Source organism: Limanda limanda, chromosome 7 (genome assembly GCF_963576545.1).
Source record: "Limanda limanda chromosome 7, fLimLim1.1, whole genome shotgun sequence".
NCBI classification, from domain to species: domain Eukaryota; kingdom Metazoa; phylum Chordata; class Actinopteri; order Pleuronectiformes; family Pleuronectidae; genus Limanda; species Limanda limanda.
In genome coordinates this window covers 11,833,466-11,844,977 of record NC_083642.1, presented here as the reverse complement: position 1 = coordinate 11,844,977, position 11,512 = coordinate 11,833,466, and the positions used below count along the sequence as shown (strand labels likewise).

At 38.8% G+C, this 11,512-nt stretch overlaps 1 pseudogene; it reads left to right on the top strand.

The window, feature by feature from the left end:
- LOC133005002 (deoxynucleoside triphosphate triphosphohydrolase SAMHD1-like) lies at nt 1-9,030 on the top strand (annotated as a pseudogene).
- Nucleotides 9,031-11,512: the final 2,482 nt, after the last annotated feature.

Below are 11,512 nucleotides of genomic sequence, written 5' to 3'. Positions count from 1 at the left end.
ATGGCCGTCAGGAGCATGGGTCAGGAGAGTGTACCGGGTGGAGGCAAAGTGCGCCCCCTTGAGGCTGGCTATAGTGGCTACAGGTCATAAGTCCTGCATCCTTCATAAAAGTGACACTAAACACTCAAAGTACTCTTCAAATAAAGTTTCTCCAAACGTGTTTGTTATTTTATGTAGTTAATATCACGATAATCCATGTCCAAGACTAGTCCATTTCCTCGGATAAGATTTATTCGTTATTTGCCACTACAAACACACTCTGACCTCCTCGAGCTTTTATTTTGTTACTACTTCCTGTAACCGGCATTTGAATTTGCATATTAGCTAAATATTTAGTTTCACCCGAAACATTTAAATTTAACATTTATATTTATATTTAACATTTAGATTTAACATTTATATTTAGATTCAGATTTAACATTTAGATTTAAATTTAACATTTAGATTTAAATATAACATTTAGATTTAACATTTAGATTTAAATTTAACATTTAGATTTAACATTTACATTTACATTTACATTTACATTTAGATTTAACATTTAGATTTAAATTTAACATTTAGATTTAGATTTAACATTTAACATTTAAGTGTTACATTTAACATTTGGATTTAAATATTTAAAATGTCTCTAAGTTGACAAATATTGTTGTAAATGTGAAAAAAAGTGACTCTCAAAAATTCACACCAGTTTTTTAAAGATGGTTTGAAGCTAAATGTGACAAAATGTTGCTGTTATTTTCAGCGTGAGCTGCTTGACAAACGGCACCCCATAGTTTTTTGCGTCTGGAGATAGTAAATGTTTTGATTCTCTCAAGAATAGAGCAGCGTTTTCTCTCTCTTCACAAATTGAGGTCTTTTCCAGTTTCACATCCAATGAGAAAATAACGGAATCCAAACTGGCTTTGTAAGAAACGGATTGTAGGTGTGAAATGTTCTTCATGGATTAGTAAGAAGTGAATGACACGTATCTGCAGTGCCAGTATCCACTTGAGCTATTAAATGGTAAAACTGCCACTTGTACTTTTTAAGGGTTTTCAGGATCTTAAATTTAGTTTTTACGGGTAAAATCAAATCCTCATTTAGATACAATATTAAATGATCAATGTGTCTGTTTTTTTTTCATTAAATCAAGATTCATTAATTATTCCCAGAAAAAGTTAAAGGGATAAATTAAAAAAACCTGTATCCGCCCCTTTGCCCCGTGTATCGTTCTTCCTATAGTTTTTTGCGAAAATAATGCTGAAAATCTAAAACTAACAAAACAAACAACAAACAAACAGAGTAAAGTCGACCTCTTCGGCGAAGGTCCTTGAACTAACCCTTATGTTTGTGGAATTTTCCCTGTCTTCTCTTGTTTTGTATGAAATGTTTTGTTGTGTGTGGGAACAGGGTTGGTCACTTGGCAGGACAACTTGTACAGGCTCTAAATGACAAGCAGCCAGAACTCCTCATCTCTCGGAGAGACATCCTCTGCGTGCAGATCGCTGGGCTCTGCTATGACCTGGGTGAGTTAGCGCATCGTGGATGTGTGCACGAGTAAGACTGGAAGTGAAAGTATGTTTATTATCCTCTATTATCCAGATGGGAGTAGAACCCACGGATCTTAGTGCAAAGATCCCATGCAGCCAAATCATCTTTTTCATGTTTTTATTATTCCTGTCAGGACATGGGCCATTTTCCCATTTGTTTGATGGGAGGTTCATCCCCAAAGCACGTCCTGGTATTACCTGGAAGGTAAGAAAATGTGACTTAACCTCGGCCATATGAGTGTCAAACAAAACATTTAGTTCAAGGAGCTACAAGTTCACAAGGATACAGGGGCATTTTCATTTTGCCTTTCACATATGAACCACCCAGTGGGAGAGTCTCTGCTCAGACACGTTCACAACAACAACCAATCCTTAAGAGCCAGGCACAGAAACTCTGGAAGCTTTCTCTCTGACATTTGCGTTAACACGTACACCTCCTCCAGAGTTCAGTGAATGTCTGAAAGCCGCTAATGACAACAGACACATCTGTGTAGTTGGAACCGGCTGTAAACATCATCATTTGGTCTTTGTGAACGCAAATGGCGTACATGTTTATTTGCATATGGATCAGGTAATGAGATATGCTCACAGGTGCTCACTGTATTTTAATACCAGATGTGAACAGATGAACTGAATCATGTCCACTTGAAAAGGTGATGTCATGTTTAAAACAGCTGCAGATTAACCTATACAAATTGTTGTTTTCTTTACCCTTGAATGAGCCCTTTTAACTAAAAAACTAGACAAACTAAATATTTTTTAGGTTTTTATGACAACGCATTGCTGCTACAAGTTCTCTGTCACATCAGGAAGGGGAGGGTGAGGTGAGGGGTATTCAGCTGCAACATGCAACCTCACCACTAAATGTCACTAAATATACATACAAACTAAACCTCTAACAGAAAGTTTGACATTTGTATAAAATCTGCTGTACCAGATGGGATCACGTTACAGCAATAAACAACATCGGGATGCAAGGAAGCTTTTCTATTAGCGGTTAAAATAACTGTAAAAACGAAGCTGCTACACAAATCAGTCAGTGTCACCTGGCCTCTCAGCAGGACAGCTCAGGTCTAAAGTAGTGGTTGCAATGTTCGTAATGAGTCACTGATAAGAGACACTAAGAGCTTATAAACACACAGTCATTATTGAAGTTATGACCACAGACCTGCCGTCTGGCAAACGTGACCGATAAGCATTCGTGTTTGCAGGAGTCATATTTTAAGTTTTTTTTAAAGCTTTTTCTGTTTCCTTTCATTTTCAAGTTGTGACTGTGTAAGTTCCCATAAATTACTATTATTATATAATATTAATAAATGATTCTGTGTGTGTTTCAGCACGAGCAGGCCTCTTGGAAAATGTTTGATTACCTGGTTAAGATCAACAACTTGGAGCCGGTGATGGAGGAGCACGGCCTGGTGCTGCCTGAGGACCGGGTGTTTATCAGGGAGCAGATTGCTGAACCATTGGACACTAATGGAGCTGAAGCTGAGGGGGTAACTTCTAGTTCTGCCTATATGAGATCAGTTGATACTTGTATGAGTATTATAGTCGTATTGTTCTACTGCAGGAACTTTACCAAAGGAGCTTAAGGCAGGGGCATGGTTCTGCAACTGCGGCTTTTCACGCAGTTGTGTCGATGGACTCGTTTTAATTTATGGTTCCCAAGGGTTTCGCGTGTTGCAAAGCAATTCACCGCCAGAACACTAGATGGAGTAACGTTTTTTGTCGAAGACGACCTTAGAGACGCCTTCTTTGTGTGTGGCATTGGTCATCGACTGTTTATTTACATCGCCACTGCTGCTCCTCATAGCCTTTTTCTGGCAGACAAATTTGTCCCTGGTCTTTCTCCACAGCTTCGTACACTTGTCAACCTGCAAACCGACGTTAGCCGAGATCTCCTTCGAGGATTTGCAGGCTATCTCCGCGTCCTTGTATTCCTTGTATGATGGCTTATACAAGTGGTCATACTTTCTGATCTCTTCTGCCAAACGCTCTTCTATTTGGTCCACATTCGTTCTTCTAAATCTTCCTTGGTTTCTGCCGGTATTATTGGGCATGAAACCGGAAATGTGACTCCGGAAAGGATGTAGTCAGCAGACCAATCACAGCCTTGCGGGCTGCGTGAGGCTTGCGTAGCTTTGTCGGATAGTAACAAAAATTGGGCGACGCACACAAGCACGCAAGAAGGGGTACGCAAGCACGTAAGAGGCACTCAAGGGGCTATTGCGTTTCTGTGCGGGTTTCTGAAAATGCAGAACTTCATTTTGACTAGAGGAACTACGGATACAATTTATTTCCTGTAAAATGGGACCAGGTAGCAGCTGAAGGGTAGGCTCAGATTTAGAGCCCTGAATCTGTGCCTCTGCTACTGAGCACTATTTCATTCAAAGTTTATTTCATTTTGAACATATCATACGTCCAAATTGCACCATATTTGCAACTCGATGCGCTTGAACTGTTTTTGAGATCTGTAAATTACGGACATACGGACAAAAGCACAGACAGAGATTCCTCACATTTTAATAAGGTGAGGGTCCGACATTGCATTCTCTCTGTTGTCAGCTTCCCAACTGCACGTTTTTCACTGTCTTCAGTTGTAATTCATATACCAGTGACTGATGTTCCTAACACTCTTGCACTATTTTGTCCCTGCACATGCAGTTAACAGTACGAATTTGACCTGAATATGGACTAATCCATTGGCACATTAACAGTGCAAGCTACAGTTTATTAGGGTATATGCAGCAGATGCTATAAATGCCACATTAGTTCTCGGCACTGTATGACTTGCCTCTGGAAACCAGAGTTAAAATTATTTTGAATCCTTAAAGATACTTGCCTAATATATCAGAATCTCATATCTCTGTTTTCTGACTTAGTGGCCTTACGAAGGCCGCCCAGAGGACAAGTCCTTTCTCTATGAGATTGTAGCCAACAAAAGAAACGGCATTGATGTGGATAAGTGGGACTACTTTGCGAGGTGAGTATTATTGACTTGTTAGTTTGTTTTAATAAGGGTTTCCAAAATCCTTGTGAGGATTATGGCCCATCTGTTCACATGTTTCTCCTCTTAGGGACTGCTACCACCTGGGCATCAAGAACAACTTTGATTATCAGCGCTGCCTCATGTTCGCCAGGGTGTGTGAGGTGGACGGGCAGAAGCAAATCTGTACCAAAAACAAAGTAACAACTCTCTTACGTTTTCCTTCTGATCAGCTTTTTAAAAAACGTCTATTTTAAACATAAACAAGTGATTCTTTAAACAGGAGGTGGGCAATCTGTATGACATGTTCCACACGAGGAACTGTCTCCACACAAGAGCCTACCAGCACAGTGTTTGCAACATCATAGAGATCATGTGAGTAGCTCATTGCTCAAACGTAGCTTGTTTGCTTTGTCCTGTAGTTGTTATGAAAAGTAATAATGCGTCGGGTGTTTCTCAGGATCACTGAGGCCTTTGTAAAAGCAGATCCACACATCCAGATTAAAGGCTCAGAAGGGGAGATGTACACTCTCTTCACGGCCATAGACGACATGGAGGCCTACACCAAACTGACAGGTCCGTGGATACCTCTGTGTGCCATCTCTTAAACCCATTGTGTCTGTTATCACTGCATCTCATGGTAATTATTCTCCGTCCCACTGTTTGCTGGTTCGAAACCATGGTTTATTTTGTGCAACTGATGTGGGCCCTCATCAGGCTGGAAGTTAAATAGCCAGAGCCCGACCGATTTATCAGTTTGCCGATAATCTGCCAATATGAGCCTTTAACAGACATATGAGTATCCTTGTTTATGTTTGCCGATATGAAAAACCTTTATTTTACAGAAGGAATTATACTGAAAACCATTGGTTCTTGAAAATGGTGGCGATATGTAGTTTGCCATAGCAAATGGTTATTGTTATTATTATAATTCTTCTTATTATTATTATTATTGATGTTTACAATGATCAATACATTTTGTTAATATATATTTACAATGAAGAAGAGATGACAGATTAAAATTAAAAAAAATTTGAACGTTGATTTCATAGAATAACCAGTGCAGAAAAAATAAATGTTTACATTTTAAATTTACTTCAAGTTCTATGTATTTCATTGTACTTGTTTTCTTTTTTATTTAAAGTCATAAAGTTTATGTTTAATCTGTAAAATATCAAGTCTCAATTACATTAATTTGTCATGAGGGTTTGATAACCTATATTTTGGGAAATATTGCCACCTTTTCTTTCTAGTATATATATCGGCCGATACATCGGTATTGGAATGTTTTTTACTCCCAGTTTCACCATCCAACCCCAAAAATCCAAATCAGTCGGGCTGCACAAACAGCACAGTGACGGATCATAGTGATGTTCACTATTAAAGAAACAAATGCTCACAGTCTGCACAAACTGCATTAAGTATAGGATAGAGTATAACAGCACCGGTTAACACATATTATTATTTGGATGTACTCCCCTGACAGTGGTTTGTATCAGTCTTGAAGTATTCGTACTTTATCTGCTTCAACCCTTGTTTTAAATGCATTCAGACTAATGTACATGGATGATTCTAATTCACTGATTTCCGTTCTGTCCCTTAAATCATGCGTTTGAACGAATACTCTACTCGTCCTCCGAGGAGCTGGAGGAACCACGGCAGATTCTCCAAGACATCGTCTGTCGACGCCTCCCAAAGTGTCTGGGCCGAACCAATCCAAAAGAACATCTGGAGGTCACCCCGGTGTGTGTTTGTGTTCTTCTTGTGGAACTATTTTGGCTGTTGAATTTGAGTTTTTACAAATTAGAAGTAATATTGATAACTTTATCCATGTTGTTCAAGTAGGGTTCAACTGGCTGCTTCTGCAGTGATATGATATCCACACACTTTGGCTTCACTTTTGAGGAACAGTCATGTCATCCAACTTTATATCCAGTTATGATTTGATTTGTTGATCAAAAAAACTAAACGCAAAGACAATAAATTCCCAACAGAACAATTCAAAGAAAATATCAAAACCTTGTGTATGAGGAGTTTTAATAAGCAAATATTGAATGATTTAGCAATTGTCAAAAAAAGCTGCTGCTTTGATGTAGCCAATTAGCTTCCTTATAAATGAAATGAAACCAGTTTGTTCCTAAGATATTATTAATCAATGCATTTTTGTTATTGCATGTTGGAAAGTACATTGTGATTTCAACTAAGAAATCTAACCATATGTGGTTGTATATGTATCCTTGTATATCATTCTGTGTTACAGTGTTGTATGTCTTTCCATATTAATACTTGATCCACTTCACATCTGTCAGGATGCGATTAAAGGCTGGCAAAAAGAATTGGCCGAGTCCACCCCTCAGAGTGTTCAGGATGTCCAGGATGTCCAGGATATCCAGGATGTCAACCTGCAGCCAGACGACTTTGTTGTTGACGTGAGTTTCTAGTCCAACTACTTTATATCTCATACATTTCATTTGCTCCAAAAGAAAGAATTTAATTTTCAAATGTGAATTTTAGTTTTGTTGATTCGTGGCCCTCATGCACAAAACCTCTCCTTTTAGGTAATTTATCTGAACTATGGGATGAAGGATAAGAACCCCATCAACAATGTGCGATTCTATTGCAAAACCGACCCAAGTAAACCGTGAAAGTGATCCGGGTCTACTGCAAGAAGAGGGATGTAAAGGCTGTGGAGGCAGCCAAGAAGCACTTTGTTCAGTGGTGCGACAACAAAAGTTTCTCAACGCCTACGGTAAGTGTAAAGAATTGTGTATTTATTTGCAGTGTCAATGTTGGTTGATAAACATTGGATGGGTACACGCCTTGAAGGGTGTTTGCCTCAAACTGGAGAGACTTTTGAGAATGGAAAACAAAGGGAACTTGAATGGCACCAAGAAAAGTGCACATACTTCTGTCCAGCACCAACAGTCCTCTAATGAAACCACATAAATAAACACATACATTCACGAGATCCAGATTTCTATTTGGTTCTGCACCAGATCATACACAATCATATGTACAATCATAAATATCAGTCGCTTATATATGCCGGAATTTTTTTCCTGGAGCCGTTCTAATCTGAATCCACACTCAAACTCAGTAGACTCTTCCCTGGTTGATGCCCCACCCCTCCACAAAATATCCTGGAAAGCAGTTGTGCACTTTTTCTCATTATCCTGCTGAATAACAAACAAACGCAGACAAAACCTAACCTCCTTGGTGGGGTCGTAAATGTTGAGCAGAAATGGCTCTGTGGAGGAGTGTAGTGAGCAGGACCCTGTATTGTTAGTGTAACATGTCACTCAAAAATTGAGGCCACCTTCCTCTATTGCTAGTCAGCATTAGATGTTTGAGCATTTCATGGGGTTCGACCTCATGCGCCCGCCTTGAGAATCCATCACTGGTTCACCAGCACGATCCTCCCCTCGTCAAAGTAGCTCAGACTGTGACCTGGTCTCATTCCAGCACATTCACAACTCCAGCGCCCAAACCAACAATTAGGACAGTGAGGACATTATAAGTGGGGCTGGCAGTGTGTCGTTTTTGATTTGAAGTTTATTTTACGTAAGATATTAAAGCTATTTACATAAATTTACAACTTCTTTGAATGTTTGCTAACATTGTCCTTCAAATTAACGGCCTCCTGCCCCATTGATGCTCCAAAGACTCAAAGTGATAAACAGTGATGCCCACTGCAGAGGAAAGGTTCTCCTCTTCATGAGGTAGCACACAGTCGGTGCCCTTCGATTCTGTCTCTCTCTTGTCGTGGCCTGAGGACGTCACCTCAGCAGTGGGCAGAATTGGGCTCAGACCTGTAGTAACAGAGTCGGGTTCATAGCTTGTTCCCACTGCCCCCTAGTGGCCAAACAACTCAGGTATGGAAATCTGCTTTGTAGACAGGCAGGGCACCTTTTAAATTCCAATTAGTGTTCAGTAATAACGAGTTCAATGTAGATATTTTTCATCAAATTAACATCAGTATTGATTATCACCACAAGATTACCACTCCTCAGATTACAGAGCGGAATTAGTTTTAACACAAAAGTATCTCACTAAAAAAAGAACGCTGCAGTTTTACAGCATTTATACCAAAGGACAGCGGGGAGCTGAAAAATGTCCTAATGAGGGAGTGTGGCTCTACACAACCAATAAAAAAAAGTCAGGGAAACTGAAATTAACGGAATGAGTAGTGGAGGAACTGAAAGAAAAAAAACTAAGGCAAGAAATGTTTTATTTAAAATTTGTGTTTATCCTACGGGGTCCAGAGATCACCTTCCTCTAGTCTAACTTCATTATCTGGCTGGTAAAGAAGAGTTCTGTCACAGACCCCTGTGTCAGTCAGGACAGTGTACACACTAAACTGTCAATATTAATATCAATGTCTGATATTTTATTTACACACAGGACGCAGCCATCACAGCGCCGGAGCTGACCCCTGTGAAACCCGACGATGGAGGCTCCAGTGGCAACGCTGTTAGTGAGAGTGAGCTGGCAAAAGTCAAAAGGAAGCTTTAAAATAAGAGGAGGAGAGCGAATACCCCTCTTACACTTTTAGTAGATGAGAAGTGTTGAGTGAACATTATATTTCTCCAAGAGGTGAGGGTGTTTATTGAAGCTGGAAACTAAGCAGTTTATTACAAGCAAAATAAATGGAGAAAATAAAGCTCAGGGACTATCCTCAGGTTTGTTTTTTTAAATTGACCCTTCCTCAATATTATATGCACAGCTTAGTTTTTGTTTTCTCGTCGGATTCAGGGATTTATTGTGGACTAACCTCAGGCTACAAGTGTCCAGTTTTTAAGTTGATTTGTTTTTATATCTGACTGTACCTAGAATTAAAAAACAACAATTTAGTAACACTTAAATGGCACTTACTTATAGCACTTTGTAGTTTTGCTTTATTTTTGAAAACATTGTACTTTCTTGATTCTTGTTGTTCTGGGTTTGTACCCTCGGGGTTGAATGCACTTATTGTAAGTCGCTTTGGATAAAAGCCTCAGCTAAATGAAATGTAATGTAATGTAATACCCTGTGCTAAGCAGCAGCCTGTCATGTCTTTGAATCCTGGGCAATTAATCATGGGCGGCAGAAATGTTTTACTCTTAAACAGGAGATGAACAACACAGTGTGTTTCATCTCAATGTGTTTTTACAGCATATACAGCCAGTGTGTTATTCAACTTTCACATACGCTTGTTTTTTTAAATGTCAAGCTTCAAAAGTCACAATATACCAAAAAAACCTGTTTCTGAGCTTTACACTGCGCGTTTGTTTTTACTTAAGGGATTATTTGCTACTTTGATTTGATCTTACTGCAAATATATTTATACTTGGGGGGGGCGAGCATGTTTTGCAACACGTGCAACATTTAAAATGGGATTTGTGCTAGATTGTTTGAAAACCTATATTTTGAAAGTGTGTGAGGGGAAATGTTTTAAAGGGTTTGTGGTGATCCTGTGAGAGTTGAAGAAAAGTTTGAAAATTAAACTCTGTTTTCACTTTCTTTCACTTGTGTAACGTTGTTTGTTTTGCCGGTGGTCAAAGCACCAAGATGAACTCCACTGTGGCATCATTATGTTCTGCAAAAACACTTTTCTGCACATTAGTGACCATATACAACCACCAGGTGGCGGTTGTAGTTGTTTTCTAAGATATCAATATTGCACATTAGGTTCAGGGCTTTATAACTATATGAAAACATAAAGGGGAAACTTCCAAAGTCTGAATGTACATGATGGATCCTCCCTCCATGTTTGTGAAATATTATAGCTTAAAAATCCAAACAAACATACTTTGGAATATAACAAATCATATTATAATAAATAGATTAAATCTACAAGTACAGAAGTCCATTTTTTTTTTAAATGTATGAAAGATGAACAGAGTTTTCTTGCTGGAATCACAATGGCCTTTAAAAGATCTCTTCATGAAGCAGTGTCCCTCTCAGTGGCTATGGACAAAATTAACGCTTCTATCTTAAAAGTCAGTCACGGAAAGTAATTTATCCATCCATCCTCCCGTTCATTACAATTTTAACATTTAAGTTAAAGCCTGATAATGAGATGGAAGAACAGATGCGTGTTCATGTTACAAGAACGCTTGAGCGCTAGGGGGCGCTGTGCACTCATTTGTGCCAATATGCTACTTCATCTGTTTCATTATTGCGTGGGTCCAGGTCCTGAGGCACCTGCTGAGCTGTCTTCACAATCAAGTCACATCATCAAGTCAGATTTTATTGGTTAAGCCTAATGATGAACTACTGGAAGCGAATGATGAGAAGTTAAAATCAGATATTCAATGTTCTCTTTTACCAGATTTGATTTGATGAGTCTGCCCGCCATGTTTTGGATGAGTTGCAATTTATGTGGACTCTGTCGGCTCAGGCAGGTGAAGAGAGAATTTAATATTGTACAGTTCTCTGTTTGTTGATCTTGGAATTTGGAATTTCAACTTTTAGCATGAAAAGATAAATCAGTACTTGTTTGAGCACATGGTGCAACACAGCACCTGCTTCAAAAAGTCACTTAATGCAGAGGCAACCAAACCATACAGAATTGAGAAATAGTGTCCCCTTGTGGCCATTTGATATAGGTGGCCAGAAATCCCGTAAGTAGCTGAAGTAGCTTTAAGAGTTAGTGTTTTTAAACCTTTAAGAATATATAAAAAAGAATAATGTTCGTAGCTACACAGCCAATTACAAAATACCTTGTTTAGAAGAATGGGTGAATTTTTCTCTCAGCACATAAACACAGTGTGGTAATCAGTATTTGAAAATCAATGCTTTTGAAGGGAGAAGCCACATAAGCTTGGAAAGATGGCGCCCTGTCAGTCGCTCGACATTTCATCTTAATTCATCAAACACAAAAATATTATTTTTCTCTGATTTAGTTTGACTTCCCCATGTTCACATTGTGATTTTAATCACAATATTTCAAATGTATTCTTTGCATTTTGACTTAATTTATGAATTACAAAAAAATATCTTACTCTGATTTAGT